The sequence below is a fragment of the Rhipicephalus microplus genome, unplaced genomic scaffold, assembly GCF_043290135.1.
Source record: "Rhipicephalus microplus isolate Deutch F79 unplaced genomic scaffold, USDA_Rmic scaffold_13, whole genome shotgun sequence".
Classification (NCBI taxonomy): Eukaryota; Metazoa; Arthropoda; class Arachnida; order Ixodida; family Ixodidae; genus Rhipicephalus; species Rhipicephalus microplus.
The window spans coordinates 43,340,035-43,353,746 of NW_027464586.1; the positions used below are offsets into that span (position 1 = coordinate 43,340,035).

At 53.0% G+C, this 13,712-nt stretch overlaps 1 non-coding gene across 1 annotated transcript; it reads right to left on the reverse strand.

Moving 5' to 3' along the window:
• Positions 1–9,274: 9,274 nt before the first annotated feature.
• On the reverse strand, positions 9,275–9,348 carry TRNAN-GUU (transfer RNA asparagine (anticodon GUU)). The gene has a single exon. It is a non-coding gene; the product is annotated as a tRNA-Asn (tRNA).
• Positions 9,349–13,712: the final 4,364 nt, after the last annotated feature.

The following is a 13,712-nucleotide window of genomic DNA, read 5'->3' on the forward strand; positions in this document are numbered from 1 at the left end:
CGGTTAACAGCCCATCACGCTAGCCAATAGCGCCATGGAGACAGTCACGCTACACCCTCACCACCGTCAGAACATTTCCTCAGAGCTATCAGCCCAAAGGAAAAAAAGCGCAGCACCACGACCGGGTGGGCTCGAACCTCCAAATTTTTGGTTAACAGCTGAACGTGCTAGCCAATTGCGCCACGGAGACAGTCGTGCTCAAATCTCACCACTGTCAGAACATTTCTCCAAAGCTATCAGCACAAAGAAAAGAGCATCACATCACTCCCGGGAGGGCTCGAAACTCCAACCTTTTGGTTAACAGCCGATCGCGCTAGCCAATGGCACCACGGAGACAGTCCTTTTCCACTCTCACCACCATCAGAACATATCTTCAAAGCTATCAGCCGAAAGAAAAAAAAGCTACACAACACTCTCGGGGGGGGGCTCGAACCTCAAACCTTTCAGTTAAAAGCCGATCGCGCTAGCCAATTGCGCCAAGGAGACGGTCGCGCTACACTCCCACCACCGTCAGAACATTTCCTCGGAGCTATCAGCCCAAAGGAAAAAAAGCGCAGCACCACAACCGGGTGGGCTCGAACCTCCAACCTTTCGGTTAACAGCCGATCGCGCTAGCCAGTTGCGCCACGGAGACAGTCCTGCTCTACTCTCACCACCATCAGAACATATCTTCAAAGCTATCAGCCCAAAGAAAAAAAAGCTACACAACACTCTCGGGAGGGCTCGAACCTCCAACCTTTCAGTTAAAAGCCGATCGCGCTAGCCAATTGCGCCACGGAGACAGTCGCGCTACACTCTCACCACCGTCAGAACATTTCCTCAGAGCTATCAGCCCAAAGGAAAAAAAGCGCAGCACCACAACCGGGTGGGCTCGAACCTCCAACGTTTCGGTTAACAGCCCAACGCGCTAGCCAATTGCGCCACGGAGACAGTCGTGGTCCACTCTCACTTCCATCAGAACATATCTTCAAAGCTATAAGCGCAAAGAAAAAAGTGACACACCGTCCCCTGGTGGGCTCAAACCTCCAACCTTTCGGTTAACAGCCAATCGCGCTAGCCAATTGCGCTACGGAGACAGTCCTGCACCACTCTCACCACGATCAAACATATCTTCAAAGCTATCAGCCCAAAGAAAAAAAAGCGCCGCACCACCCCCGGGTGGGCTCGAACCTCCAAACTTTCGGTTAACAGCCGATCGCGCTAGCCAATTGCGCCACGGAGACAGTCGTGCTTCACTCTTCACACCATCAGAACATATCTTCAACGCCAACAGCGCAAAGCGAAAAAAAGCGACACACCTTCCACGGGTGGGCTCGAAACTCCAACCTTTCGGTTAACAGCCGATCGCGCTAGCCAATTGCGCCACGGAGACAGTCCTGCTCCACTCTCACCATCATCAGAACATATCTTCAAAGTTATGAGCCCAAAGAAAAAAAAGCGCCGCACCACCACCGGGTGGGCTCGAACCTCCAATCTTTTGGTTAACAGCTGATCGCGCTAGCCAATTGCGCCTCGGAGACAGTCCTGCTCCACTCTCACCACCATCAAAACATATCTTCAAAGCTATCAGCCCAAAGAAAAAAAAGCAACGAACCACTCCCGGGAGGGCTCGAACCTCCAGCCTTTCGGTTAACAGCCGAACGCGCAAGCCAATTGTGCCACGAAGACAGTAGTGCAGCGCTCTCAGCACCGTCTGTACATTTCTCCAAAGCTATCAGCGCAATAAAAAAAGCGACACACTGCTCCCGGAAGGGCTGGAACCTCCAACCTTTCGAATACCATACGAACGCGCTAGCCAATTGCGCCACGGAGACAGTCGTGCTCCACTCTCACCACCGTCAGAACATTTCTTCAGAGCTATCAGCCCAAAGAAAAAAGAAGCGCCACACCACCACCGGGTGGGCTCGAACCTCCAGCCTTTCGGTTAACGGCCGATCGCGCTAGCCAATTGCGCCACGGAGACAGTCGTGCTTCACTCTCACCACCATCAGAACATACCTTCAACGCCATCAGCGCAAAGCAAAAAAAAGCGACACACCGTCCACTGGTGGGCTCGAAACTCCAATCTTTCGGTTAACAACCGATCGCGCTAGCGAATTGCGCCACGGAGACAGTCCTGCTCCAGTCTCACCACCATGAGAACATAAATTCAAAGCTATCAGCCCAAAGAAAAAGAAGTGCCGCACCACCATCGGGTGGGCTCGAATCTCCAACCTTTCGGTTAACAGCCGATCGCGCTAGCCAATTGCGCCCCGGAGACAGTCCTGCTGCACTCTCACCACCATCAGAACATAACTTCAAAGCTATGAGCCCAAAGAAAAAAAAGCGCCGAACCACCACCGGATGGGCTCAAACCTCCAACCTTTCGGTTAACAGCCCATCATGCTAGCCGATAGCGCCACGGAGACAGTCGTGCTCCACTCTCACAACCATCAGAACATATCTTCAAAGCTATCAGCGCAAAGAAAAAAGCAACACACCACTCCCGGGAGGGCTGAAACCTCCAATTGTTTGGTTAACAGCCGAACGTGCTAGCCAGTTGCACCACGGAGACAGTCGTGCTCCACTCTCACCACCATGAGAACATATCTTCAAAGCTATCAGCGCAAAGAAAAAAGCAACACACCACTCCCGGGAGGGCTCGAACCTCCAACCTTTCGGTTAACAGCCTATCGCGCTAGCCAATTGCGCCACGGAGACAGTCGTGCTCCCCTCTCACCACCGTCAGAACATTTCTCCAAAGCTATCAGCGCAGAGATAAAAAAAGCGACACACTGCCTCCGGGAGGGCTCGAACCTCCAAACTTTCGTTTAACAGCCAAACGCGCTAGCCAAATGCGCCACGAAGACAGTCGTGCTTCATTCTCACCACCGTCAGAACATTTCTCCAAAGCTATCAGCGCAAAGAAAAAAGCAACACACCACTCACGGGAGGGCTCGAAATTCCAACCTTTCGGTTAACAGCCGATCGCGCTAGCCAATTGCGCCACGGAGACAGTCGTGCTCCAATCTCCCCACCATCAGAACATATCTTCAAAGCTATCAGCGCAAAGAAAAAAGCAACACACCACTCCCGGGAGGGATCGAACCTCCAACTTTTCGGTTAACAGCCGATCGCGCTAGCCAATTGCGCCACGGAGACAGTCGAGCTCCACTCTCACCACCGTCAGAACATTTCCTCAGAGCTATCAGCCCAAAGGAAAAAAGGCGCCGCACCTCCACCGAGTGGTCTCGAACCTCCAACCTTTCGATTAAGGGCCCATTGCGCTAGCCGATTGCGCCACGGAGACAGTCGTGCACCACTCTCACCACCGCAGAACATTTCTTCAGACTATCAGCCCAAAGAAAAAAAGCGCCGCACCACCACCGGGTGGGCTCGAACCTCCAACCTTTCGGTTAACAGCCGAACGCGCTAGCCAATTGCGCCACGGAGACAGTCGTGCTCCACTCTCACCACCGTCAGAACATTTCTTCAGAGCTATCAGCCCAAAGAAAAATAAACGCCGCACCGCCACCGGGTGGGCTCGAACCTTCAACCTCTCGGTTAACAGCTGGTCGCGCTAGCCAATGGCGCCACGGAGACAGTCGTGCTCCGTTCTCACCACCGTCAGAACATTTCTTCAGAGCTATCAGCCCTAAGAAAAAAAAGCACCACACCACCACCGGGTGGGCTCGAACCTCCAGCCTTTCGGTTAACGGCCGTACGCGCTAGCCAATTGCGCCACAGAGACAGTCGTGCGCCACTCTCAACACCATAAGAACATATCTTCAAAGCTATCAGCGCAAAGTAAAAAGCAACACACCACTCCCGGGAGGGCTCAAAATTCCAACCTTTCGGTTAACAGCCGATTGCGCTAGCCAATTGCGCCACGGAGACAGTCGTGCTTCACTCTCACCACCATCAGAAAATACCTTCAAAGCCATCAGCGCAAAGCGAAAAAAAAGCGACACACCGTCCACGGGTGGGCTCGAAACTCCAATCTTTCGGTTAACAACCGATCGCGCTAGCCAATTGCGCCACGGAGACAGTCCTGCTCCACTCTCTCCACCATGAGAACATATCTTCAAAGCTATCAGCCCAAAGAAAAAGAAGCGCCGCACCACCACCGGGGGGCTCGAACCTACAACCTTTTGGTTAACAGCTGATCGCGCTAGCCAATTGCGCCACGGAGACAGTCCTGCTCCACTCTCACCACCATCAGAACATATCTTCAAAGCTTTCAGCCCAAAGAAAAAAAAGCAACAAACCAATCCTGGGAGGGCTCGAACCTCCAACCTTTCAGTTAACAGCCGATCGCGCTAGCCAATTGCGCCACAGAGATAGTCCTGCTCCACTCTCACCACCGTCAGAACATTTCTTCAGAGCTATCAGCCCAAAGGAAAAAAAGCGCCGCTTCACCACCGGGTGGGCTCGAACCTCCAGCCTTTCGGTTAACAGCCCATCGCGCTAGCCAATAGCGCCACGGAGACAGTCGTGCTCCACTCTCACCCCCATCAGAACATATCTTTAAAGCTATAATAGTGAAGAAAAAAGCAACACACCACTCCCGGGAGGGCTCAAACCTCCAATGTTTTGGTTAACAGCCGAACGTGCTAGCTATTTGCGCCACGGAGACAGTCGTGCTCCGCTTTCACCACCATCAGAACATATCTTCAAAGCTATCAGCGCAAAGAAAAAAGCAACACACCACCACCGGGTGGGCTCGAACCTCCAACCTTTCGGTTAACAGCCGATCACGCTAGCCGATTGCACCACGGAGACAGTCGTGCTCCACTCTCACCACCATCAGAACATAATATCTTCAAAGCTATCAGCGCAAAGAAAAAGCAACTCACCACTCCCGGGAGGGCTCGAACCTCCAAATTTTCGGTTAACAGCCGAACGTGCTAGCCAATTGCGCCACGGAGACAGTCGTGCTCCAATCTCACCACCGTGAAAACATTTCTCCAAAGCTATCAGCGCAAAGATAAAAAAAGTGACACACTGCTTCCGGGAGGGCTCGAACCTCCAAACTTTCGGTTAACAGCCGATTGCGCTAGCCAATTGCGCCACGGAGACAGTCCTTTTCCACTCTCACCACCATCAGAACATATCTTTAAAGCTATCAGCCCAAAGACAAAAAAGCTACACAACACTCTCGGGAGGGCTCGAACTTCCAACCTTTCAGTTAAAAGCCGATCGCACTAGCCAATTGCGCCAAGGAGACAGTCACGCTACACCCTCACCACCGTCAGAACATTTCCTCAGAGCTATCAGCCCAAAGGAAAAAAAGCGCAGCTCCACGACCGGGTGGGCTCGAACCTCCAACCTTTCGGTTAACAGCCGATCGCGCTAGCCAGTTGCGCCACGGAAACAGTCCTGCTCTACTCTCACCACCATCAGAACATATCTTCAAAGCTATCAGCCCGAAGAAAAAAAAGCTACACAACACTCTCGGGAGGGCTCGAACCTCCAACCTTTCAGTTAAAAGCCGATCGCGCTAGCCAATTGCGCCACGGAGACAGTCGCGCTACACTCTCACCACCGTCAGAACATTTCCTCAGAGCTATCAGCCCAAAGGAAAAAAAGCGCAGCACCACAACCGGGTGGGCTCGAACCTCCAACGTTTCGGTTAACAGCCCAACGCGCTAGCCAATTGCGCCACGGAGACAGTCATGGTCCACTCTCACCACCATCAGAACATATCTTCAAAGCTATCAGCGCAAAGAAAAAAGCGACACACCGTCTCCTGGTGGGCTCAAACCTCCAACCTTTCGGTTAACAGCCAATCGCGCTAGCCAATTGCGCTACGGAGACAGTCCTGCACCACTCTCACCACCATCAAACATATCTTCAAAGCTATCAGCCCAAAGAAAAAAAAAGCGCCGCACTACCCCCGGGTGGGCTCGAACCTCCAGCCTTTCGGTTAACGGCCGAACGCGCTAGCCAATTGCGCCACAGAGACAGTCGTGCTCCACTCTCACCACCATCAGAAAATATCTTCAAAGCTATCAGCGCAAAGAAAAAAGCAACACACCACTCCCGGGAGGGCTCGAAATTCCAACCTTTCGGTTAACAGCCGATCGCGCTAGCCAATTGCGCCACGGAGACAGTCGTGCTTAATCTCACCACCATCAGAACATACCTTCAACGCCATCAGCGCAAAGCAAAAAAAAAGCGACACACCGTCCACGGGTGGGCTCGAAACTCCAATCTTTTGGTTAACAACCAATCGCGCTATCCAATTGCGCCACGGAGACAGTCCTGCTCCAGTCTCACCACCATGAGAACATATCTTCAAAGCTATCAGCCCAAAGAAAAAAGTAGTGTCGCACAACCATCGGGAGGGCTCGAACCTCCAACCTTTCAGTTAACAGCCGATCGCGCCAGCCAATTGCGCCACAGAGACAGTCGTGCACCACTCTCACCACCGTCAGAACATTTCTTCAGAGCTATCAGCCCAAAGGAAAAAAAGCGCCGCACCAGAACCGGGTAGGCACGAACCTCCAACCTTTCGGTTAACAGCCCATCGCGCTAGCCAATTGCGCCACAGAGACAGTCATGCTCCACTCTCACCACCGTCAGAACATTTCTTCAGAGCTATCAGCCCAAAGGAAAAAAAGCGCCGCACCACCACCGGGTGGGCTCGAACCTCCAACCTTTCGGTTAACAGCCCATCACGCTAGCCAATAGCGCCACGGAGACAGTCACGCTACACCCTCACCACAGTCAGAACATTTCCTCAGAGCTATCAGCCCAAAGGAAAAAAAGCGCAGCACCACGACCGGGTGGGCTCGAACCTCCAAATTTTTGGTTAACAGCTGAACGTGCTAGCCAATTGCGCCACGGAGACAGTCGTGCTCAAATCTCACCACTGTCAGAACATTTCTCCAAAGCTATCAGCACAAAGAAAAGAGCATCACATCACTCCCGGGAGGGCTCGAAACTCCAACCTTTTGGTTAACAGCCGATCGCGCTAGCCAATGGCGCCACGGAGACAGTCCTTTTCCACTCTCACCACCATCAGAACATATCTTCAAAGCTATCAGCCGAAAGAAAAAAAAAGCTACACAACACTCTCGGGGGGGGGGGGGGCTCGAACCTCCAACCTTTCAGTTAAAAGCCGATCGCGCTAGCCAATTGCGCCAAGGAGACGGTCGCGCTACACTCCCACCACCGTCAGAACATTTCCTCGGAGCTATCAGCCCAAAGGAAAAAAAGCGCAGCACCACAACCGGGTGGCCTCGAACCTCCAACCTTTCGGTTAACAGCCGATCGCGCTAGCCAGTTGCGCCACGGAGACAGTCCTGCTCTACTCTCACCACCATCAGAACATATCTTCAAAGCTATCAGCCCAAAGAAAAAAAAGCTACACAACACTCTCGGGAGGGCTCGAACCCTCAACCTTTCAGTTAAAAGCCGATCGCGCTAGCCAATTGCGCCACGGAGACAGTCGCGCTACACTCTCACCACCGTCAGAACATTTCCTCAGAGCTATCAGCCCAAAGGAAAAAAAGCGCAGCACCACAACCGGGTGGGCTCGAACCTCCAACGTTTCGGTTAACAGCCCAACGCGCTAGCCAATTGCGCCACGGAGACAGTCGTGGTCCACTCTCACTTCCATCAGAACATATCTTCAAAGCTATAAGCGCAAAGAAAAAAGTGACACACCGTCCCCTGGTGGGCTCAAACCTCCAACCTTTCGGTTAACAGCCAATCGCGCTAGCCAATTGCGCTACGGAGACAGTCCTGCACCACTCTCACCACGATCAAACATATCTTCAAAGCTATCAGCCCAAAGAAAAAAAAGCGCCGCACCACCCCCGGGTGGGCTCGAACCTCCAAACTTTCGGTTAACAGCCGATCGCGCTAGCCAATTGCGCCACGGAGACAGTCGTGCTTCACTCTCACCACCATCAGAACATATCTTCAACGCCAACAGCGCAAAGCGAAAAAAAGCGACACACCTTCCACGGGTGGGCTCGAAACTCCAACCTTTCGGTTAACAGCCGATCGCGCTAGCCAATTGCGCCACGGAGACAGTCCTGCTCCACTCTCACCATCATCAGAACATATCTTCAAAGTTATGAGCCCAAAGAAAAAAAAGCGCCGCACCACCACCGGGTGGGCTCGAATCTCCAATCTTTTGGTTAACAGCTGATCGCGCTAGCCAATTGCGCCTCGGAGACAGTCCTGCTCCACTCTCACCACCATCAAAACATATCTTCAAAGCTATCAGCCCAAAGAAAAAAAGCAACGAACCACTCCCGGGAGGGCTCGAACCTCCAGCCTTTCGGTTAACAGCCGAACGCGCTAGCCAATTGTGCCACGAAGACAGTAGTGCAGCGCTCTCAGCACCGTCTGTACATTTCTCCAAAGCTATCAGCGCAATAAAAAAAGCGACACACTGCTCCCGGAAGGGCTGGAACCTCCAACCTTTCGAATACCATACGAACGCGCTAGCCAATTGCGCCACGGAGACAGTCGTGCTCCACTCTCACCACCGTCAGAACATTTCTTCAGAGCTATCAGCCCAAAGAAAAAAGAAGCGCCACACCACCACCGGGTGGGCTCGAACCTCCAGCCTTTCGGTTAACGGCCGATCGCGCTAGCCAATTGCGCCACGGAGACAGTCGTGCCTCACTCTCACCACCATCAGAACATACCTTCAACGCCATCAGCGCAAAGCAAAAAAAAGCGACACACCGTCCACTGGTGGGCTCGAAACTCCAATCTTTCGGTTAACAACCGATCGCGCTAGCGAATTGCGCCACGGAGACAGTCCTGCTCCAGTCTCACCACCATGAGAACATAAATTCAAAGCTATCAGCCCAAAGAAAAAAAAGCGCCGAACCACCACCGGATGGGCTCAAACCTCCAACCTTTCGGTTAACAGCCCATCATGCTAGCCAATAGCGCCACGGAGACAGTCGTGCTCTACTCTCACAACCATCAGAACATATCTTCAAAGCTATCAGCGCAAAGAAAAAAGCAACACACCACTCCCGGGAGGGCTGAAACCTCCATTTTTTTGGTTAACAGCCGAACGTGCTAGCCAGTTGCACCACGGAGACAGTCGTGCTCCACTCTCACCACCATGAGAACATATCTTCAAAGCTATCAGCGCAAAGAAAAAAGCAACACACCACTCCCGGGAGGGCTCGAACCTCCAACCTTTCGGTTAACAGCCTATCGGGCTAGCCAATTGCGCCACCGAGACAGTCGTGCTCCCCTCTCACCACCGTCAGAACATTTCTCCAAAGCTATCAGCGCAGAGATAAAAAAAGCGACACACTGCCTCCGGGAGGGCTCGAACCTCCAAACTTTCGGTTAACAGCCAAACGCGCTAGCCAAATGCGCCACGAAGACAGTCGTGCTTCATTCTCACCACCGTCAGAACATTTCTCCAAAGCTATCAGCGCAAAGAAAAAAGAGCGCTGCACCACCACCGGGTGGGCTCGAACCTCCAGCCTTTCGGTTAACGGCCGAACGCGCTAGCCAATCGCGCCACGGAGACAGTCGTGCTCCACTCTCACCACCATCAGAACATATCTTTAAAGCTATCAGCGCAAAGACAAAAGCAACACACCACTTCCGGGAGGGCACGAACCTCCAACCTTTCGGTTAACAGCCGATTGCGCTAGCCAATTGCGCCACGAAGACCGTCCTTTTCCACTCTCACCACCATCAGAACATATCTTCAAAGCTATCAGTCCAAAGAAAAAAAGAGCCGCAGCACCACCGGGTGGGCTCGAACCTCCAACCTTTCGGTTAACAGCCGATCGCACTAGCCAGTTGCGCCACAGAGACACTCGTGCTCTACTCTCACCACCATCAGAACATATCTTTAAAGCTATCAGCGCAAAGAACAAAGCAACACACCACTTCCGGGAGGGCACGAACCTCCAACCTTTAAGTTAACAGCCGATTGCGCTAGCCAATTGCGCCACGAAGACAGTCGTTTTCCACTCTCAGCACCATCAAAACATATCTTCAAAGCTATCAGCCCAAAGAAAAAAAGCGCCGCAGCACCACCGGGTGGGCTCGAACCTCCAACCTTTCGGTTAACAGCCGATCGCACTAGCACGTTGCGCCACGGAGACAGTCCTGCTCTACTCTCACCACCATCAGAACATATCTTCAAAGCTATCTGCCCGAGGAAAAAAAGCAACACACCACTCTTGGGAGGGCTCGAACCTCCAACCTTTCAGTTAACAGCCGATCGCGCTAGCCAATTGCGCCACGGAGACAGTCGTGCTCCACTCTCACCACCATCAGAACATATCTTTAAAGCTATCAGCGCAAAGAAAAAAGCAGCACACCAATTCCGGGAGGGCTCGAACCTCCAACCTCTCGGTCAACATGCGATCGTGCTAGCCAATTGCGACAGCCACGGAGACAGTCGTTCTCCCCTCTCACCATCATCAGAACATATCTTCAAAGCTATCAGCGCAAAGAAAAAAGCGACACACCATACCCTGGTGGGCTCAAACCTCCAACATTTCGGTTAACAGCCAATCGCGCTAGCCAATTGCGCTACGGAGACAGTCCTGCACCACTCTCACCACTATCAAACATAACTTCAAAGCTATAAGCCCAAAGAAAAAAAAGCAACAAACCACTCACGGGAGGGCTCGAACCTCCAACCTTTCAGTTAACAGCCGATCGCGCTAGCCAATTGCGCCACGGAGACAGTAGTGCTTCACTCTCACCACCATCAGAACATATCTTCAACGCCATCAGCGCAAAGCAAAAAAAAAAGCGACACACCGTCCACGGGTGGGCTCGAAACTCCAACCTTTCGGTTAACAGCCGATCGAGCTAGCCAATTGCGCCACGGAGACAGTCCTGCTCCACTCTCACCACCATTAGAACATATATTCAAAGCTATGAGCCCAAAGAAAAAAAAGCGCCGAACCACCACCGGGTGGGCTCGAACCTACAACCTTTTGGCTAACAGCTGATCGCGCTACCCAATTGCGCCACGGAGACAGTCCTGCTCCACTCTCACCACCATCAGAACATATCTTCAGAGCTATCAGCCCCAAGAAAAAAAGCGCCGCTCCAGCACCGGGTGAGCTCGAACCTCCAACCTTTCGGTTAACAGCCCATCGCGCTAGCCAATAGCGCCACAGAGGCAGTCGTGCTCCACTCTCACCACCATCAGAACATATCTTCAAAGCTATCAGCGCAAAGAAAAAAGCAACACACCACTCCCGGGAGGGCGGAAACCTCCAATTTTTTGGTTAACAGCCGAACGTGCTAGCCAGTTGCGCCACGGAGACAGTCGTGCAGCGCTCTCACTACCGTCTGTACATTTCTCCAAAGCTATCAGCGCAATACAAAAAGTGACACACTGCTCCCGGAAGGGCTGCAACCTCCAACCTTTCGGTTAACAGCCGATTGCGCTAGCCAATAGCGCCACGGAGACAGTCGTGCTCCCCTCTCACCACCGTCAGAACATTTCTTCAGAGCTATCAGCCCAAAGAAAACAAAGCGCCACACCACCACCGGGTGGGCTCGAACCTCCTGCCTTTCGGTTAACGGCCGAACGCGCTAGCCAATTGCGCCACGGAGACAGTCGTGCTTCACTCTTACCACCGTCAGAACATTTCTTCAGAGCTATCAGCCCAAAGAAAAAGAAACGCCGCACCACTACCGGGTGGGCTCGAACTTCCAACCTTTTGGTTAAAAGCCGATCGCGCTAGCCACTGGCGCCACGGGGACAGTCGTGCTCCGCTCTCACCACCATCAGAACATTTCTTCAGAGCTATCAGCCCAAAGAAAAAAAAGCGCCACACCACCACCGGGTGGGCTGGAACCTCCAGCCTTTCGGTTAACGGCCGAACGCGCTAGCCAATCGCGACACGGAGACAGTCGTGCTCCACTATCACCACCATCAGAACATATCTTCAAAGCTATCAGCGCAAAGAGAAAAGCAACACACCACTCCCGGGAGGGCTCGAAATTCCAACCTTTCGGTTAACAGCCGATCGCGCTAGGCAATTGCGCCACGGAGACAGTATAGAGCAGCACTCCCACCTCCGTCAGAACATTACTTCAGAGCTATCAGCCCCAAGAAGAAAAAAGCGCCGCACCTCCACCGGGTGGGCTCGAACCTCCAGCCTTTCGGTTAACAGCCGATCGCGCTAGCCAATTGCGCCACGGAGACAGTCGTGCTCCACTCTCATCACCACCAGAACATATCTCCAAAGCTATCAGCGCAAAGAAAAGAGCAACACACCACTCCCGGGAAGGCTCGAAACTACAACCTTTCGGTTAACAGCCGATCGCGCTAGCCAATTGCGCCACGGAGACAGTGGTGCTCTACTCTCACCACTGTCAGAACATTTCTTCAGAGCTATCAGCCCAAAGAAAAAAAAAGCGCCGCACCACCACCGGGTGGGCTTGAGCCTCCAACCTTTCGGTTAACGGCCGATCGCGCTAGCCAATTGCGCCACGGAGACAGTCGTGCTTCACTCTTACCACCGTCAGAACATTTCTTCAGAGCTATCAGCCCAAAGAGAAAGAAACGCCGCACCACCACCGGGTGGGCTCGAACTTCCAACCTTTTGGTTAACAGCCGATCGCGCTAGCCACTGGCGCCACGGAGACAGTCGTGCTCCGCTCTCACCACCATCAGAACATTTCTTCAGAGCTATCAGCCCAAAGAAAAAAAAGCGACACACCACCACCGGGTGGGCTCGAACCTCCAGCCTTTGGTTAACAGCCGAATGCGCTAGCCAATTGCGCCTCGGAGACAGTCGTGCTCCACTCTCACCACCGTCAGAACATTTCTTCAGAGCTATCAGCTCAAAGAAGAAAAAGCGCCGCACCACCGCCGGGTGGGCTCGAACCTCCAACCTTTCGGTTAACAGCCGATCGCGCTAGCCAATTGGGCCACGGAGGCAGTCGTGCTCCACTGTCACCACAGTAAGAACATTTCTTCAGAGCTATCAGCCCAAAGAAAAAGAAACGCCGCACCACCACCGAGTTGGCTCGAACCTCCAACCTCTCGGTTAACAGCCGATCGCGCTAGCCAATGGTGCCACGGAGACAGTCGTGCTCCGCTCTCACCACCGTCAGAACATTTCTTCAGAGCTATCAGCCCAAAGAAAAAAAAGCGCCGCACCACCACCGGGTGGGCTCGAGCCTCCAACCTTTCGGTTAACAGCCGATCGCGCTAGCCACTGGCGCCACGGAGACAGTCGTGCTCTGCTCTCACCACCATCAAAACATTTCTTCAGAGCTAACAGCCCAAAGAAAAAAAAGCGCCACACCACCACTGGGTGGGCTCGAACCTCCAGCCTTTTGGTTAACGGCCGAACGCGCTAGCCAATTGCGCCACGGAGACAGTCGTGCTCCGCTCTCACCACCGTCAGAACATTTCTTCAGAGCTATCAGCCCAAAGAAAAAAAAGCGCCGCACCACCAACGGGTGGGCTCGAGCCTCCAACCTTTCGGTTAACGGCCGATCGCGCTAGCCAATTGCGCCACGGAGACAGTTGAGCTTCACTCTTACCACCGTCAGAACATTTCTTGAGAGCTATCAGCCCAAAGAAAAAGAAACGCCGCACCACCACCGGGTGGGCTCGAACTTCCAACCTTTTGGTTAACAGCCGATCGCGCTAGCCACTGGTGCCACGGAGACAGTCGTGCTCTGCTCTCACCACCATCAAAACATTTCTTCAGAGCTAACAGCCCAAAGAAAAAAAAGCGCCACACCACCACTGG